General features: G+C 44.4%; 1 long non-coding RNA gene across 1 annotated transcript; it reads left to right on the forward strand.

The window, feature by feature from the left end:
* Positions 1 to 463: 463 nt before the first annotated feature.
* LOC125412768 (uncharacterized) lies at positions 464 to 19,117 on the forward strand. Its single transcript, XR_007235692.3, has 4 exons — positions 464 to 571; positions 3,218 to 3,560; positions 18,395 to 18,456; positions 18,613 to 19,117. It is a non-coding gene; the product is annotated as an uncharacterized LOC125412768 (long non-coding RNA).
* Positions 19,118 to 19,708: the final 591 nt, after the last annotated feature.

A 19,708-nucleotide genomic window follows, 5' to 3' on the forward strand; every position in this document is an offset into this window, starting at 1 on the left:
GGAGGTGGGGGGGTGTCTCAGGTTAGCAGTGTAGCGCTGGAGGTGGGGGGGTGTCTCAGGTTAGCAGTGTAGCACTGGAGGTGGGGGGGGTGTCTCAGGTTAGCTGTGTAGCAGGATTGTGCACACTCACAGCATCCCCAACCCCAGCCTTGAGGTCCCTGGTAGAGTCTCTCTCCATCCAGCCAGTCTGCAGTTACCCAGCCAGGCTTCTGGTTTGTGCTTCTTCCTCTGCCAGTCAGATGCTCCTCCCATGATGCTGTGCCCCCAACTTCATTAGAACCACAGCCTGACAGGTTTGTTTGATTGAGTTGTAGTTACCTGAGAATTACAGAGATACTGATTCATGTCATGCTCCGTGTCTGGGTCCTCATCTAATCAAACACGGTCAAATCACCATCTTCTAAACGGGAAATTACCCTGCATAAATCATAACGCGAGGCTCTCAGTCAAGCCGCGTTTCAGAAGTGAAATCTAAGCAGGCAGAGCTACAGAAGGGAGAGACAAGCAATCCCTGTTCTGAAGATGAGTCCCAGATGAGTCCTAGTCTGTAGCCAGCCTGGCAGACGTGAAGGTATTCCAGAGATACTCTTTTCTCTCAATGTGGAATATTATTTTAACTGGGCAAAGATGTGTGACATGTTTGTGCTGGGAATATTACTTTAACTATGTGAAGGTGTGTTACATTTCTTTTTGCTGCATTTGCCAACTATGTAAAGATGTGTTGACTTTGAGTTAATGAAATAAAATTAGCCTGGACTCAGAGAGGTGGGGTTAGCTACTGGTTGACAGGAAGCATCAGGGAGGAGCTTAGTATGGGTCTTTTTAGTTAGGCAGTGTGGAAGGAAGTGGCTGCCAGGTCGCCAGCAAAGAGACAAAGTTAGCCAGTTGCTAAACTAACTCTCTGGGCTCCTAGGTTTTCACCCTAGCCTTTGAATCTTGAGTTTTATTAGAACAATAGAGATTTAGTTAGCAGCAGCAACAGAGCCATTGTCTGGGGGAACAGAATCCCCCCACCCCCATGACCTTAGGTGGCTAGTAGTTTAAAGCTGGCTACTGTAGGGAAGGTAGAGAAGCTTTCTCTCAACCTATCAGGCTATGGAAACAAAGGATTCCCAAAGTGGGAATTTCCCCAGGAATCTCATGCTGGAAGAAGGAAAAGGGGCCAGCCAGAGGCAGGAGAGGGGCTTCTCTCTCAGCAGGGTCACTTATACTTGGTTCCAGAATAAATTATCACTCATTCTCTTTAAGATATGAACTGTGGTTTTGCTTTGATGTTGTTGTAGACCAGCTGTGGAGGGGACAGTGATCAGATATGCTCATTTTAGTAATGTCAGGATTAATGTTACACCCCAGCTGTGGGCGGGACAGAGGTCAGATCCACCCATCTGGGCAGCATCGTGGATTCAGCAGAAGGTCTGCGTTTTTTCTCTCCACAGCCCGTGCCTTCTCCACAGCCCGTGCCTTCTCCACAGCCCCGTGCCTTCACATGATGGGGAGCTTCTAGCTCTGTATAGAAATCTGAAAGTCTCGTGCTGTGGGTGGTTAATCTGCTTCTACTAAGGGCCATGAGTGCCTGGAAGCTACCATCTCTGAAGTGGTCTCACCAGGTTGTTCTGTGACCCTGCCACCGTGGGCAGGCCTGCCTTTTAGATTAGATTCCAGCTGCCCCTGGACAATAGTGCTCTCCCCCACTTGGTTTCCCATAGCTCTCTCCCCTCCCCCTCGCTGACTCTTCCTGCCTCTTCTTCCCAGTTCATCTTTACTGCCTGTGAGGGGTTCATACCATCACCTTGACAGGGTCTAGAAACACCTAGGAGGCTAACCTCTGGGCGTGCCTGTGATCTAGATTAGGTTAGTGTAGTTAGATTTTTTTCTTTAGGCTACCACAAAGAACATGGAGACTTATTATTAATTATGAAAGCTCAGCCTATAGCTTAGATTCATTCCTAATTAGTTCTTATAACTCAAAGCTATTTCTATTAATCTACATTCTATCACGTGGCATTACCTCTCTTCCACGTTCTACCTCCTGTTTCTTCTCTGTGTCTCCTGGCACCTTGCCTTTCTCCTTCCCAGAGTCCTCTATGTCCCTGGAAGTCCTGCCTAACCTCTTCCTGCCTAGCTATTGGTCATTCAGCTCTTTATTAAACCAATTGGAAGGCACCTCAGCAAAGACACATCTTCAGGGTAAACAAATATTCTGAACGAGATTAGTGGCTGGGCATGCCTCAGAGGGGTGATCTAGATTAGGTTAGTATCTAAAGGATTGTCTAGATCAGGTCAGATCTGGGTCATGCACCTCTGAGGAGTGACCTGGATTGGGTTAGCTGAAGCAGGGAAGCCGCCATAACTGGACTGCATTGCCAGTTATGAAAAGGAGGAAGTGAGTTGAGCTCTCCCGTTCATCTTCCTCTGCCTCTACCTGTAGCCAGCAGCCCTCACCTCCTCCACCCTCCCACCGTGAGGGAATTGCATCCTGCGGCTCCAGGCCAAAATAAACTCTTCCTCCTGTAGGATGCTTTTGTCACTGCAGAAAGAGAAATAACTTAGTGTGGAGACCCAAAAATGTGAGCCTGCTCCACCTTGTCTGAAGGTCAGAGGGTTTGGGCTTAGTTTTGCTTTCTCAAAGTTGTTAACAACAGGTGTGGCTACAAACAAGCCTAGGGTGTGGTTAATTAGTACTCTGGGTGTTGAAGTAGATCCCCTTCACCTGAACCGAAGGGCAGAGAATTCCAGCCTATCCCTCATGTCATGCTAATGAAGCCGGTTGCCTCCCCACCTCCCCTTTAGGAGTGAAGTACATAAGCCTGTGGAAGAATAAACGAGGTGAATTCAGTATTCACTGAATGTCCCTCCTGATGCTGTTCTGTTTCTGTCTCTTATTTCTCCTATGTCTGTTCCTTTTGCCTAATAATTGGAACCCTCACGCTCCTACCCTGGACCATGTGAGTTTTGTCGAAGCCGGTTTTCGACAACTACAACTTCCCTTCTCGTTTTCTTTTCCTTGTTTTTCTGGTTGCTTCCTGTCCCTTTTGCTGATGTTTATCTGCCTGCTGGCCTTCAGGCTTGTCTCAGCATGTGGCTCCCTTTCTCTGCTTTTATCCCCCTTAAGTCTGAGGTGCTACAGAGACCCACATTCTCTCCTGAGTGTGAGGTCAGTTTGCCCACACCCTCATCTCTTTGGGTAATGGAGAACTTCCTCCCTTCTGGTTTTCAGGGCCGGATATCTGGAGCATCAGGCTATGCCTACCAAATTTGTTACATTGAGTCAATTTGGCTCATCCTCATTAGGGAGACTGTCTGGCCAGCCTCCGTTTCCTGCTAATAGGTACCGTCAGGAAGCCTGTAAGGGGCCAGGCCAGGGCATCAAAGGACGGCTCTGCCCAGTTGCCCAGAGGTGTATACTCTGTACAAGAATGAACAGAAGAAGTAAAGGGAACTTCCCAAGGAACTGTGAAATCAAGACCCAAAGCAAGAACAACAAAAGCAAAGAAATTTTGCTTTGAGGATATTTTGTGTCCTTCTCAGCTGAAGGAGCTCCCATGTCCCATCTGAAAGCGGTAAGTAGCCTTCATGGAAGTTGATAGAACAGCACCGTCTCATAGGAACCGCGTGAAGAACGCTGGAAATGTTCTGTTTGCAAACGGGAGCTCAGATGAGTCCGAGGTTCAGTCGCCTGGGTGTTTGGATGCCGCTGTGTTACTATTGACTCCCAGATCCTCCCAGCACCTCATCTGCCTGCACCCTGGTCTTCTGTTCTGGTCTATTATGCTGAGCTTTGTCTCATTCAGGTAGAAGTTCCTGCCCTCTACTCTGTGTGTGTGTGTGTGTGTGTGTGTGTGTGTGTGTGTATGCTCACACTCACAAAGCAGCCTTGCTCAGATCCAAGAACATCTGAGAGCTTAGTGAACACACTTGTCCAATTCTTGCACCAGGAAACTGCACACACCCAGCCAGGCAGAGGCCATACTTCTCAGGAACCCTCCTCTATTGTTTTGTGCTAGGTTAAACCAAACTGTTGACATTGGGGAAACTCCTCTCTGTGGTTCCATGCACACACACGCACACACACACACACACACACACACACACACCTCCCCCCGCCCCCGTCGGTCCCGCAGGAGGACTTTCAGCATTGTTTTCACAGAAACCTTCCTTCCTATATATATCAGTGGGCTAAAAAGAACTGGAAGGGACCCAGTATATCTAGGGCTTTCCTTTGGCTCTGCCCTGAGCAGAAGGGTGAGCAAGCATTGTGCTTCACGGCGTCTCAGAGTGACTTGAGTCTGAGGTTCCTCAGAACACTCACCCCGAAATGTCAGTCTCCCTGCCTTTGCCTCACCATCTGCTTTTGCTTCCATACCTAAGTCCCTGAAAAAGGCCTGGCTACCTCTTTTATCTTTGCCAGTTCTTTGCTAACTGGCAGGAAGGAGACAGAGGAAGGTAAAGCCTCAGGATTTTCACCTGTTTCTCTGCGTTTTGAGATCTGCGTGGAAACCAACTACCTTCTTATGACATGCTTTGGCATCCGAAGTCCAAAGCTTACGAGTGAACAAAAACCTTTGATAACATCAAAACAATTTCCTTTCTGTTTGACTTCCTTGTAAATTAAGCTTGTCTAAATTTGTGGGCTGCAGTGTAGGGCTGAGATTAATGGGTACAGCGTGCAACAATTAAGCCAAAGTCATTAGCACATTCTCTGCTTCAAACGCTCATCATTTTCCAAGTGAGAATCTGAGAAATTAACTCGGCAATCTTGAACTGTACGGAATTGTCGACTCTATTGTGACAGGTACCACAGAGAACAGCATAGCCCTCCTGCTTCTGACCATGGATCTTCATTTTCCGAGTCCTTTGAACAGCCAGGCACCATCTCCGTGAGATCCACCATGCCTGCTTATTGTCAGTCAACACAGATGGGCCTGGGGACTTTGCCATTCTCTCATGGGAGGGGTGGAGTGGCAAGGGTCACTGGACCTCACCTGAGACTTCAGTTGCTCCTCCAATTCTGCCCTAATTACAGGGCCTGGGGTGGGGAGAAGTCAAGAGAGGATCTAGAGTATATAACTAAGGGGAAGAAACAAAGGCAAGGGCTCTGCCTACATGGCTACGGGGAAGCCGTCTTCTGTCCTGGAGGGAGACTTTCCAGTGTGGGTGCTCTAGGGTCGCCCACAGTCCTGCCGGTGATCCCTCACCCATGTGCTGTAAGCAAGCCACCAAACTCATTGGCACCCCAGGGAGAACTGAGTAAACTCTTACTTTGGTTTTCCCTTGAAAGGAGAGTAGGTGGTATTTGTGCCTTCCTGGCAGAGGAAATCTCCCAACACGTGGCTATGGTGAAATAGTCCCGCAGTGAACATGGCACACACCAACTACACGCAAGTCTTCATGGCACACACCAACTACACGCAAGTCTTCATGGCACATACCAACTACACGCAAGTCTTCATGAAACAGATTCCAAACCGGGTAAGGACCCGGAGGCTGGGCTTGTCCCTCACACGGTACTTCTGCTTTACTCTGTGTTTTTCGGTAGAGGCTGTGCTAAGGCTCATCCCCACAGGCCAAGTGTGTCATATACCTTTTCTTACACCCTTTTCATTGGTGCATTAGAGATGGCTCAGCGGTTAAGAGCACTGCCTGTTTTTCCAAAGGTCCTGAGTTCAATTCCCTGGCACCACATGGTGGCTCACAACCATCTGTAATGAGGTCTGGTGCCCTCTTGAGGGAGAGATCTGGTCAGTTGTTCTCATCAGCTTAGACCATGAAACCCAATATGGACAAGTTCAACAGAACCACCACAGACAGGCTGCCCATGCATGCTTCATTCAGCATTGCCAAAGCATAAATTTCATTTTTTTCATTCTTTATTGTTTGGCTCTGCCTGAGAAACACCTGTTCAGATTCCTGCTCATGTTTCCTCCCCACCCTCTCTTTTCAAAGCTGGGGGTTGAACCGAGGGCTTCACAAGGCAGGCAGGTGTGTTCCCCTGAGCCCCAGTTGTAGCCCCTCTGTTCTGTATTAAAATTGCGTGGTTTTTTCTTTCAGCCTAATGCTCTCCCAGCTGAGCTATTTTCACCCATTTGCTTTTTGTTTTCTTGATACTGAGTTACTTAAATTCCTCGTGTGTTTTGACTACTAAGTCCTTATTAGAATGACAGAATGCAAATGTTTCTTTCCATCTCTGGGCTTTGTCCTTCTACTGTTAATTTTGTTTTGGGCTCAAAAGCTTTTTATTTTCTTATAGCTTCATTTTCTGTTTTTGAGATCTGCTTTTTTGATATCAAATTAAAAAAAATCATTCCCTTGATGAACAATAGGGAATGCTTCACCATGGATTTTTTTTGTTATTGTAATTGTTTGTTTGAATGATTTTTTTAATTTTACAGTTTCTGTTTATATGTTTAAGTTATTTATTTATTTTCAAATCCATTTATTGTATGTGCTGGTTAAGTTTTTGTTTTGTTTTGTTTTGTTGTTGTTGTTGTTGCTGTTTTGTCAACTTGAAACTAGAGTCATTTGGAAGAAAGACTCTAACACCAGGGACTTCCCAAGTGGCTTTTATTATGTTGTGTTAACTTCCTTTGTGTCCAGTCTGTTGACAAGTTTTTTTTTTTTGATCACGAAAGAATGTTGAACTTTATCAGTTTTCTGTAGTTAAAGAAGAGGCCACAAGGCTTTTGTTTTTCATTATTTAAATGTCATATAGTATATTTATTGATTTTTTAAAGAAGACATAGTATTCATGCAACTTTATGGGGTACGTTATGCTGACTCAGTCTGTGTACACAGTGTAGAACAATTGCACCAGAGCAATTATGAACTATGCAGTTCAGTTTATCCAAACATTAGTCATTTTAAACACATCTATTGATGTCTCAAGTTGCTGCCCTTGTATCTTGGTCACAGAAAATGGTCCATTCAGTGTGTGTGGGGATTGAGTTTATTTAGTGTTAGAATACCTTATACCTCTACTATTGAGAGCATCAGCCTGTGGCTCCTTTTCTCAGCCCGTGCTTGTCTGGCTTTGCCATCTGCTAAGGCTGATCTCATAGCAACAGTTTGAAAATACTTCTTCCTCTTTGATTTAGAGGTGGGGTAGAGGAACGGAGAATTCATGTTAGCTCTTCTGTGCATTGGTGGGTAGAAGTCAAGAACATACCCATCGTGACCTGACATCCCCCCCCACAGGGAGTTGCTTTATTATGATTAAATCGATTTGTGCATGGTTGGTCTGCACAGACTTTGTTTCTTCACGATTAGATCTTGGAAAAATATCTGAGCATAGGGATTTATCCACTTCTGCTAGGTTTCCTGATGTATTGATGTGTAATTACTTAACCTCATGATGGTTGGTGTTTCTGTGGACTCCGATGAGATACATACTCTTTCTTTATGATTTTATTTGAGCCTTCTCTCTCATAGTTGAGCTAAGTGAGAGTTTGTCATTGAAACTATCTGAGACCAGCTCTTCGTTCTGTTGGGTTTTGTGCAGTCTTTAATTTCTGCTTTGTTTCACCCTTCTTGGTGGCCACCAGCTTAATTCCTTTGCTGGTTCATTGAAGAGTGGACACTCAGCAGTTTGGGTTCTTTTTTCTTTTTGATGTGAACACTTATTTGTATAAAAACCTCTAGAACTTCTGCTGCCCCCATAAGTTTTAGTGTGTTGAGTTTCCGTTTTTGTTTGTCTCAAGACAATTCCTTTGTTTTGTTTGTTTTTTCAAGGTAGGGTTTTGCTGTGTAATAGCTCTAGCTGTCCTGGAGCTAATTCTTGTAGACCAGACTGCCCTCGAACTCACGAAGATCCACCTGCCTCTGCCTCCCGAGTGCTGGCATTAAAGACATTCACCACCACTGCCAGGCTTAAGATAACTTAATTTCCTTTTTGGTTACTTCATGACCGCATTGCTTTTTCAGGAGTCGCGTTTGTGTGTGGCCTGTGCACATTCTCCGAGTTCTGTACACAACCACAGTATTTAGAGAGTAAAGAGCTGAATCAAAGTCTGCGCATGCTCAGGACTGATTAGTTACTGTTTTCTTTTTTTTTAAAATTTATTTCTTTATTATCTTTATTTTGTGTGCATTGGTGTTTTGCCTGCATGTATGTCTGTGTGAGGGTATCAGTTTCTCTCGAACTAGAGTTAAAGACAGTTGTGAACTGCCATATGGGTCCTGGGATCTTAACTCAGGCCCTCTAGAAGAGCAGCCGGAGCTCCTAACTGCTGAGCCATCTCTCCAGCCCTAATTACTATTTTTCAGTCCCTGACTCATTCCAGTGCACGGTTACAGAGGGCATACTTCTCATGTAAATTATCTGAAATTCCTCCTGCTCTTGACGTTTAATTCTATAAAAGTGTTTGGAAAGGCCTGGTGTTGGTAGCACAGGCTTTTAATCCCAGCACTTGGGAGGCAGAGACAGGCATCTCCGTGAGTTCGAGGTCAGTCTGATCTACTATAGCTAGTACCAGGACAGGCTCCAAAGCTACAGAGAAACCCTGTCTCGAGAAACAAAACAAAACACAGCAAAACAAAACAAAACAACAACAACAAAAGTGTTTGGAAAGAACTCTTTCATATGGCTTCAGTCTTCTTAAGATGTAATCTTCCCTATAGGATGCCCCATGTGCATTTGAGAAGAATACTATTCTATTGCTGATGTGTGGGATGTGCTGTAGATGTCTGCCAGGTCCATTCCATTGCAAGCACTGCTCAAGTTGAGTGTTTCCTCATTAAGTTTTTAATCTAGATGATTCATCTACTGCTGAAAATGGTTACTGGAACCTCATAACAATCCGTCTCTCCCTTCAGTTTTTATTTCTTCTTTAGGTATACATACACAGTTTTTATTCTTTTGGATATACTTACAGCTTTTGTCTACTCCTGAATTGACCACTTCATCATTGTATAATATTTGTTTGTATCTCTTCTGGACAGTTTTTTGACTTTAATTCCATTTGACTGATCTAAATATACTTCGCTCTGTTTGCTTGGCCTTTTCCTTATGTGGAGCATCTTTTACTGACTTTCACTTTGGCCTGTGCTCTTATACATGAGGTAATGTCTTGTAGGAAGCCTATAACTGAGTCATTTTTATCCTTTGAGTGAGAAGTTAATCCGTACATACTGAGTAGGCAAGGACTTCGTTGCTATTTTGTTACCGTTTTCTGCTAACTTAGTAGATATTTTTTTTTCTTCCTCAATTGCTGTTAATACTGTGGTTTTGTGGTTTTCTGTTGTCCTATGATTGGAATCTCTGCCACTCAAAAAAAAAGTGTATGTTTGTATGTGCTTACACTAGTGATTTTTCCCCTGTGGTCACTGAAAGCCTCAAGCAGAACTCTTTGTACTTAAAGTAGTCGCTTCAAGCTGTTTAATACCCAGTTTAACATCCACCAGAACACAGTAACTCTCCTATTGCTCTCTCCATACACATCTTATGTTCTTAAAATAATTATTTTATTGCATAGCTGCATTGTTTTCCTGCATGTATACTTGCCATGTGTGTACGCCGTGTCCTTAGAATCCAGAAGAAGGTGTTCAGATACTATGAAACTGAAGTTACAGATGGTCCTGAGCCACCATGCAGGTGATGGGAACTGAACTTGGATTCTCTGGAAGATCAAGTGGTCTTCACTGTTGGGCCATCTCCCCAGCCCCACATGTTATGTTTTGAATGTCAAAACTCACAGAGTTTTTCAGCACTGTCCTTTGGCTGTTTCAGCTATAGTTGTTATGAACAGACTGGATTTTCATTCTCATATGAGGGTAGAATTGCTTCGCACAGCGCCCTTACAGTCCTGGGGGATTTCGAATGTTCTCATTTTGCTTACACCATGGAGCTCTGCTCTTTGAGCACACCATATCTTTCCACGTTGTTGTGTCCTCTGTTGATACTTTCACCAGTGTTTTATAACTTTTATAATTTCTTTGTGAAGGTCATTTGCTTCCTTGGTCACATTTATTCCTAAATAACTTGTGACCATCATTTTGCTAGTAAATTCAGTACTAACAAGAAAACATGCTGTCGTTTTTGCATATTTGTGTCCTGTAATTTTATTGAAGTTGTTTTTAAGTTATAAATTTTGTGTTTAATTTTTCTATGTGTATAAACGTATGTCATTTGCAAACACAAATAGTTTAACTTCTTTCTTTCCTTTGTGAATATCCTTTATTTTTTCTCTTGCCTAATAGCTACTGCTTATATTTCTAGTTCTATCTGAAATTAAATCAGGGAAAGTTGATTCTACTTTGCTGCACTTAGTATGAAACTGGTTGTGTGATTTTAATGAATACTTCTTAGTATTTGGAGTTAAATTTATTTTATACCTAATTTGTTGAAAGTTTTTACTGTGAAGGACTTTGAATCATAGAATAATTTTCTGTCTCTATTAATATAATAATTTGCTTATATCCCTGAGTATCATATTTATCAATTTGTGTGTATTGAACCATCCTTTTGTTCTAGGCATGAATCTTATATGACCGTGATGTGTTGTCTTTCTGATGTGCTGAAAATTTAGTTTACTAGCATTCGAGGAAGATAAACGGATTTGGAAGATAACTGTGTTCATCATGATGTAGAGAAAAAGCTATGTTTTATGTTTGCTGGGTTTTGTATCAGTGTAACCTGGCTTGGGAGTCTTTCCATGTTTTGTAATAGCTTAGGCTGTGTGTGCTTTCCAGTGGTTTCAGACGCTCAGAGCAGCTTATGCTCCTTTGCCTGTCTTTGGTTGTCAGCTGTAGTTTCTCCCTCTTCGTCTCTAGTTTCATTAGGTGTCTCATCTTTTCTCTTGGTTAGTCTTCTTAAAGGCCAAATTTGCTTCTTTAAAACCAATTCTGTTTCATTGATATTTTATATCTTTTTACATCATGATCTGATCTATTTGCTTTGATCTTTATTATTTCTTTTCTTATACAAAATTTCAGTTAATTTTTTTTTTATTTCTTAGGTATTGTAGGGAATTCTTACGTGGTCTGAGGAGGTTTTTAAAATTTCTTCTGTGTTTTTTGTTATAGACTCACAATACTGCTTTTCTGTGTTCTACAGATCTTGGCATGTTGCACTATTGTTTCCAATTATTTTTAACTTTTTTCAAAGATTAACTTTCTTTTGTTTGTGTGTGTGTGTATCTGTGTGACTGTGTGTGTGCATTTGTATCCATGGAGTCCAGAAAGAGGACATTAGATCCTCAGAGCTGGTGTTACAGCTGTCATCGGCCAACTGATAATGGGGAGGAACTGAACTTGGGTCTTCAGGAAGAGAACCAAGCAGTCTTGGTTGTTGAGCCATCTCTCCAGCCCCTTTCTAGGACTTGGAATTAAGTCCTGGAAGGATGACTGGACACGTGTCCTCTTCCCGATTGTTTTCACGTCCTGGAGGTGGTTTTCGACCGGCTTTCCCATATGTCTTCCTTGCCTTTTCTTTTTCTCTGGATATTTTTCTTCTTTCACATTTACATACAGAGATTTTTGAAAATGAAATTCTAGAGACTAATAGAGTACCTGTGCTCTGGCCCTAGCATTAAAACAAAACAAAACAAAAAACAAAAGCTGCTACATTATGGTGGAAGCCTCCTGTGTATACCTTGGTTCTCTTCTTTCTCTGCTGAAGAATTAACCAGTTTCCTGAATATTGGGACTGCTATTCTCATGCTTGCATGAACCTATGGAGGCTCTGCGTACAGAGGCTGTCGTTAGCAGATGGCTCTAATATTTGCCATGCACAGCCTGCAGGACAAGATGCAAATCCTTTATTGTTTGCCCATTTGGGGATCTTTAGGAATAGTGTTATACATTAGCATGCATGCATGCATGCATGAAATATCTCGAGTGAGAGAATTATTTCAATAAAGAAGTATACATAAAAGACTTCACAAATAAGCCCACATGTTTGTCTCTATGGAGATTCTAAGTCCTATCAAGTTGACAGGGTGATTGGCCATCACGGAGTCTCACTCGGTCATCACCTGGCTCCCCGTGTGGAAACTGCTACAGTTATCGAATGTCTACATGTTCTGGACACAACTTGTGCCATTTGTTTGATTCTCACAGGAAGCCTACAAGATATTTGATGTTATCATTGTTATTTTAAACGTGTGAGAGGAGCTATACAGATTTGAAGTCAGGGATGCATAACCACTAAATGGCAGGGTTAGGCTTCCGGTACCTCCACAAAACTAGAACCACCATGTGTTAACGTTTCAAGTGAGGAAAGCAAGGCTCAGAGCAGTGGAGTAACTGTTGTGGAATAGTATTTTAACTCGGCAAACGTGTGTTGCCTTTGTTTACGCTGCAGAATCGTGCTGTAACTGTGTAAGGTGTGCTGCTTTTGTTTATGCTGCAGGTGTTTAATGATGTAAGGGTGTGTGTCTAATTATGTAGAGACGTGTTGTTTGCTTCACCTTGTCTGCCTAAGGCACCTGATCAGTCTAACACAAAGCTAAATGGCCAATAACTAGGCAGGAGAGGGATAGGTAGGGCTGCCAGGCAGAATAAATAAGAGGAGAAATCTAGGCTCAGGAAGAGAAGAATAAGAGGAAAAAGACAAGGTGAGAGCAAGGGAGACGCCCAGGGCAAGAGTCCGGGAGGCAGCCAGACATAGAGATTGGCAAGAAAGGGAGACAAGGCAAAAGGTAGATGAAGAGAAAGAGGTTAAGTTAAAAGAGCTGGCCAGAAACGTGCCTAAGCTAAGGCCAAGCAATCAGAATTAATAATAAATCTCTGTATCTTGATTTGGGAACTGATTGGTAGACTCAAAGACAAAGGTTGGAGCCGAGTAACTTGTACACTCCTGCCTGTTTCCCTGGTTCTCCTCCCTCTCTCTAGACATTTACTTTGGACATCCTGTGATGGTCAATGGAATCAAGTCCTGCACCAAACTACCCCACCATGCTCGCAGTCCTTGCCAGTTTCTGATGAGCACCCACAAACATGATCTAGTTCACTCCAAAGTTTCTTCAGGGCTCAAATTATTCTGCATGCCCCATGCAATGAACCCCAGCCCACTCAACAGTGCAGGCAGTGGGTGGAGAAACGCTCTTGGAGATCTCAGAAGACGGATGGAGAAAGAGACCCAACACAGAGGGGTCACAGCCCATGCATTTGCTGGACGAAAGTAACTCCAAACTTTCAGTTGCATTTTCGAGAAGTCAGAGGTTTGTGAGTCGGGAGAAGAGCTCCTGGAGACACTTTGGGGGGGAACCTCATTTCCTCCATGTTTGTCTTTCCTCATGTCTGTAATTTCTCTCAGGCTCGAGCAATGCGCGGTGCTTCCGGCTGACTAACTGGGGTGCTGCGGGATGGAGGGCATATACTATCCCTCGCTGCTCTGGTTGGGTGAAGTTCTTGGCCTTCCAGCAAGAATAGGAATTCAGCCAGCCGTTGTCGGGGGCAGGGGGATGTAACTCCGTGACCCTGACTTTTACTGGGAAATCATTTGTTTTAGATGAGGCCTGGAAATCACACATCCATGAAAGAAGATGGCACCAAACTTTCCTAGTGGTTCAGAACAGCCCTGGCTGTACATGAACAGCTTTGCTCCGGGGAACGGAGACCATATGTACATCAGGACAGTCTCCCTTTCTGCTCTCTAGTCTCCTGCCTTTATGTCTAAGAGGGCTAAGAAGATGACACCTTCTGTGGGCTAAACATCTTAAAATCTGTCTCCACTGCAGTTCCGGACTATTGCCCGGGTAGCAGGGGAAGCAGCCATCCTAAGTCATGGTGCAACTTACCTTAGGGTATGGCAGGGGTGGCACCAGGGGTGCCGTGTGGGGTGATGTGTGGTGTCTGCCACCACACAGATACAATTTTCATTGGTAAACAAGTGTTAGCTGAGAGCAAAGTGAATAGCAAGCTCAGGGCCAAGTAGGACATCTCTGCTCCAGCTCTGCCACAAGCTGAGCGGACTCAGGAAACTCATCAACCTTCCCTAAGCTTAAAGTCTCCACCACGACTTAAGTCTGCTTTCAGGTGCTGTAGCAAAATTAATAAAAACCCAGAGATAGATATTGGGGTTCAACCTGAAGGTCAGAAAAGCAAAACAGCCAGCCACTGGCTCTTACCTCTACCTCAGTCCATAACGGCGATCCTGCCTCCAGGAATCTCAGAATGAGGCTGTGTGTGAGAGCTGTTCCCCCATCTTATATTCTTCTCTAGGGCTGGGAATAAAGACGTGCACCACTACTGCCTGATTATTATGGCAAACTAATGTGGCTACTGGGATTAAAGGTCTGTGTCACCCCTGCCTGGTCTGGAAGGCTGATCAGTGGGGCTGTTTTACTCTCTGACCTTCAGTAAGCTTTATTTATTAAAATACAAATTAAGTATCTCTACAGTGTGCCGCTCGTGAGGCTTGAATTATGTTATCTACGTAGGGAGGAGACAGAGACCTACCAACATTTCTGCCATGGAGTGACTGCTGATGCACGGCAAAGTGGAAGTAAGACCGCTGGACTCCGTCCCCACACCCTCTACACCAGATTTCCTGCTTTCTAAGACTGTCAATCATAGGCTGGGATGACATAAAGTGCTTGATGATCAGAGTTCAATCCCCTAGAATCCACTAAAACAATCTGTGCTGACAGTGCTGCTTGCAATCCTGGTGCTGCAGAGGTAGGGACACACTGATCCCTGGGGTTCCCTGGCAAGACACTCTAGCCTACTTAGCAAGCTCTGGACCAATGAGACATCCGTCTTACTATCTTAAAAAAACAAGGTGGACAGCACTTCCAGGAATGGCAAAGGTCTTCTGGCCTTCACATGCATGTGCATGTATGTGCACATAAACACACACAGACACACCTTCATGTCTATAGGTCACGGATGTTACATTATTATCTTCCACGGCACCCACACAAATCCTTCGTGGGTAATAACAATTCATCCTGCTTCCTGCCTTCTTGGTCCTGTTTACACCGTCTGGGCATGTCCTTCAGCTTCCTCTGCCTCCTTAAACCTCTTAGATTTTCTGCGGGATGCCTGCTTGTTGTGGACAGCAGGTGGCGCTTGGTACCAGATTTAAGGAGGTGGTTGTCAAGGAAACCTGGCTCTGTGCCAGCTCAGGAGGCCTACTGGCATTCCTCTTCCAAGTATGCTAATCCAGATGGAGAGGCCAGGCACTGGGTACAGTAACCTTCAAGAGTCCTTTCTGCCCTCTTTCTGTAAAACAAAAAGAACGTGTGTGTGCACGTGTGAGTATGTGTGCATATGTGTGTGTGTGTGTGCGCGCACGCGCGTGCACATGTGAGTGTGCGTGTGTTGAATGCAAGTGCACACAAGTGCATAGGGCCACACAATGCATGTGGAAGTCAGGACATCTTTTGGGAAGTAAGTTCTCACCTTCTACCCTGCTTGAGGCAGGGTCTTTCTTGTGTGATGTTGCGCACCATACTCCAGTCTAGCGGGCCTTCAAGATTCCAGGCAACTCTCTTGTCTCTGCATTTCATCTTGTGGTAGAAATGCCAGGATTATGGATGTGCACAAGTGTGTCTTCTATCTTTACCTGAGTTCTGGGAACTGAATTCAGATCTTCAGGCTTATGTGACAAGTGCTTTTATACACCAGGTCACCTTGCCTGCCTGGGAATTTTGTTTAAAAATTAGAATATTTATATATAGTCCATTTCCATCTGATGGAGACACCTAAAGAGATCCTGTGATTATTTTTAAAGTCTGGAATGACATTCAGAACTAGTTGTGAACCATGTTATCTCCTCTGGCAGCATGTGTTCAACAGCTGCAGGTAGACGCGGACATCAGAAGGGGTAGAATAACTTACCTGCATGGGGCTTTTAAGCTATGTTTGTTTTCACCTCGAATGATATTTAACCAAGTTTAAGAGCTATATTTAAATTTAAATGACTTTTTAATGGGTTTAAAAAGAACGATCAAAATTCAGAGGTGTATTTCAAGCTAAAGACGTTAATATGTTGCAACCCTCAAAGAGAACTGTAAAGAAGTTTCCTAAATCTCTGGCGTAGGTGTGACTGCACAGCCTCCCTGTGTGATTGGGCAGCTACGTCCTCGAGCAACTTCAGCACACACAAGGGCTGACATTTCTGCTGAAAAGTTCATCCTGCTATTCTGATCTTACCGCACATGCTATTCTTCCACGCCAGGCTGTGGCTTGGCAAGCAGCCAATCCCCTGTCTTGGAAGAAGGGCTGGGCACAGAGGGAAGGGGGGCTAGCAGAAGGAAACACTGGTTCCTGGTAGAGGGGTCCCTAAAAATCTCCCATTCAGAATAGCTGTCCGTCTCATGATTAATGGTCACATAATTTAAGACTCACTTCGAAACCTTGGTGTAGCTGGCTTCCTTGCAGAACCTGACACAGGCTGCCCAGGAGTCACTGAGTGAGTTAATTACTTTTACTTCAGACCACGTTTCTGGAATGGAGGCTGGGATGTGAGAGGCAGAGAGACAGCGAAAGAGAGATGATGGGAGGGAAGAGGCGCAGGGGGTCTGATGGGAGGGAAGAGGCGCAGCGGGTCCAGAGTGGACTGGATACACTTGGAGTGAGAGATGCGGCTCAAAGTCCAAAAGAGAGAAACAGGGAGCTAATTCTGCTTCCCTCTCTCTCATGTACCCCTGAGTGTAAAGATAAAGCCCAAACATTCATTGTGTAAAGATACACACTTTACATGTATGTCCATTTAATTTTTACTTACTGTAATGACCCAACTGACTTCATTCTCTTCAATAATCCCGTTATTAATGTCTTTCAAATCTAGGCCTCTGATTAGAGCAAGGGGCGATGCACACTCTCATTCACTGGTATCAGTTAGTCAGGATTTTTTTTAAAGTTTTTTATGGTTTCAATTCCATTATAGGTTTTAAATTTTAATTGAATTTCTTTTATGTATTGTGTGGTTTGTCTGCGTGTATGTCTGCGCACAACATGCATGCCTAGTGCCCACAGAGGCCAGAAATAATAGAGCATTGGATCCTCCGGGACTGAAATTACAGAGGGTAATAAGGTGCCCTGTGGATCCTGCGCAAACCAGGGTCTTCCGGGAGAACTGCCAGTGCTCGTAGCTGCTGAGCCATTGCTCCGGCCCCTTCCGGCTGGGATCTTCTAGTCAGCGACTGAGTTGATATGAAATCAGTTTCTTTTGCTTTACTATCTCTTCCTTGAGACACGAAACCACGGGTCTCTATCAAGATTCTCCCCCCCCCCCACGAGCGATATCAGTATAGTTTTATCAAATTTAAGATGTATAACTTTCTTAGGTCGCTCAAAATATAGCATTTGATTTTATGTGTCTTTCAGGGTGTTTGTCTCAAGCCTTTTTTACAAACCCAGTTTTGAGTCAGGTCCTTCCTTGTAGAAGGTGCAGCTAGTATAAGAGCCAGGTTCACGGAGAGGTGAGCTTCCGGACATGGTGGTCTCCCAGCCTTCCTTGTAGCCCCAGGAAGTCAAGGCAAGATGGGGATCCAGGCGTGCAGAGTCCATGCTGTCTACTCCACCCACGGGAAAGACCACCTTGACTTTGCGGCCATAGGAGGACCCTCATGAAACGACATTTATAACGAGAAATGCCAGAAACTTCTCTGCAGGTTTCCTCACTAAGAATACTTGCTGTAGAGTACAAAACCTAGACCAGACTCAATCTGTAGCAGAGGTTACGTTCCAGCAGCACCAAGGGAAATTTTCATCTGGGGATGTTCGCTGTTTTGTGTTTGACTTCTGCTTAGAATCTCCTATGTAACTTGTTTGTCATTGAATCTTATTTTGCATGTCTTTTAATGTTGGTCTAGGAGTGTCAGCTCTGCCTCAATAGATACAAAATTTCATATACTTTAAGTATTATTAATATTTTGGGGATGGAGAAACAGTTCAATGAGCAAAGCGCTTGCTATGCAAGTCTGGTACCTTGAAGCTGCATCCCTGGTAGCCCTTTGCCCTCTCAGCTGCAGCACCTTCTCTTCCTGATCCCCTCCCCTCCCCGTCTCCTCACATGGCTCTGGGTCATATCCGCTCTAGACTCTCCCAGAAGTCCCGGTCTCTGGCTGTTCTCTCCGTTTTATCTACAATAAACTTTCTCCTCCATTATAAAAAACTTAGAACAAAATTGGGGAGTGGTAGTGCATGTCCTGTGAGTCCCCAGTGCTCAGGGTGGGAGTGGGGACAGGAGGGTCCTGAGGGCCAGGCAGTCTACCCAAATCTGTGAGCTTCGGGTTCAGTAACAGATGCCTCAAAAATGTAAGGTGGGGGCTGGAGAGATGGCTCAGTGGTTAAAAGCTTAGTCTGCTCTTCCAAAGGTCCTGAGTTCAATCCCCAGCAACCACATGTGCTCACAACCATCTGTAATGAGATTTGATGCCCTCTTCTCCCTGCAGGCAGAACACTGAATACATAATCTTTTTTTTTTCCTTTTTTTCTTTTTAAATGTAAGGTGGGGAGTGAGAGAGGAAAGTGCTCAAAGTTGGCCTCTGGCCTCCACATGGACACACACAGGTGAGTACCTAAGAAAGGGCACACACATACATGGAGATACACATACATGCATTGCATTTTAATTATTACAGGGGAAGAGTTGGAATACTCTAAGCAGATCTGAGTGCCCATCACATTTATTTTAACCCGACGAAGCTTGTGCTTTTCCGTTTCCAGGTAGACGGTGATGCATCATGCAACCCCACGGTCGCACTGAAGTGCGTGTCAGCAGACACACCTGGACTGCACCATGGGGCTGTCCTGTCTCATGCTGGGGGAATTATTGATCTAATGGATCTGACACTTCCCAACTAAGCTAGCGATTCTGAAGTCAGCACACAAAGCTTCAGGCGGCACCTGTAAAAGCTGACAGCCGTGAGGGCTGCAGAAACCAAGGCATAATGGTGATTGTGATTGCCAACGCGCATAAGAAGGATGTGCTTTAAATCCCCATAACCTACTGGCTCTTTCACTTGACTCTGGTGCCAGGGGCTAGAAAGATGGCATCCTAGTGTTATTGGTTTCCTCCTTATTCTTCTCATCTCCTAAAAAGCATCAGAATGGTTATTTCAGAACTCATAACTATTATTAAGATTATCTATGTATATAATATCTGTGTGTATACTGGATACAGCAGGCATTGTCCTAAGTGTTTCCATACATCAGTTATTGTTAAAGCTTACTTAACTGTGTGAGCGTTTTGCCTGTCTGTATGTATATGCACCACACACACACCTGATGCCTGTAGAGGTCAGAAGAAGGCCCTGGAACTAGAGTTACAGATGGTTGGGAGCCACCATGTGGTACTTGGAACTGAACCTGGGTCCTCTGCGAGAGCAGCGCATGCTTGTAACCATCTCTCCAGTTCCCTGTATCAGTTATGGTAACCCTCACAACCTATCCTCTTCAAAGGGAAAGCTACTAACATTAGTCACTTGGTGGCTACACTTATAATCCTTAGTTTACTCCGCCATTTATATTGCTTTAGTTTTCAGCAGGGTCACCGTGGAACTGTGAGAGGCGGGAGGAGGAGACACAGCAGATGGCTCTCCTGGCATGCCTGGAATTCCAAGCTCTTTGCTGTCATCTTGTCCATATGCGCTGGCACGGTTGTTATTTCTTGGAAGACTACACAGGATAATGAGCCATGGCTAAAGTGCTTGGATCTAAGCATGGCGTTTTGGTTCGGAGAGGTTTTGTCATGTTGCCTTTAAGGAAATACCGTTGGATCTTAGAAAGACTGCCGGTTTTTCTAACATATTTTATGATTGTT

This window comes from Myodes glareolus, chromosome 17 (assembly GCF_982192425.1).
Source record: "Myodes glareolus chromosome 17, mMyoGla1.1, whole genome shotgun sequence".
Classification (NCBI taxonomy): domain Eukaryota; kingdom Metazoa; phylum Chordata; class Mammalia; order Rodentia; family Cricetidae; genus Myodes; species Myodes glareolus.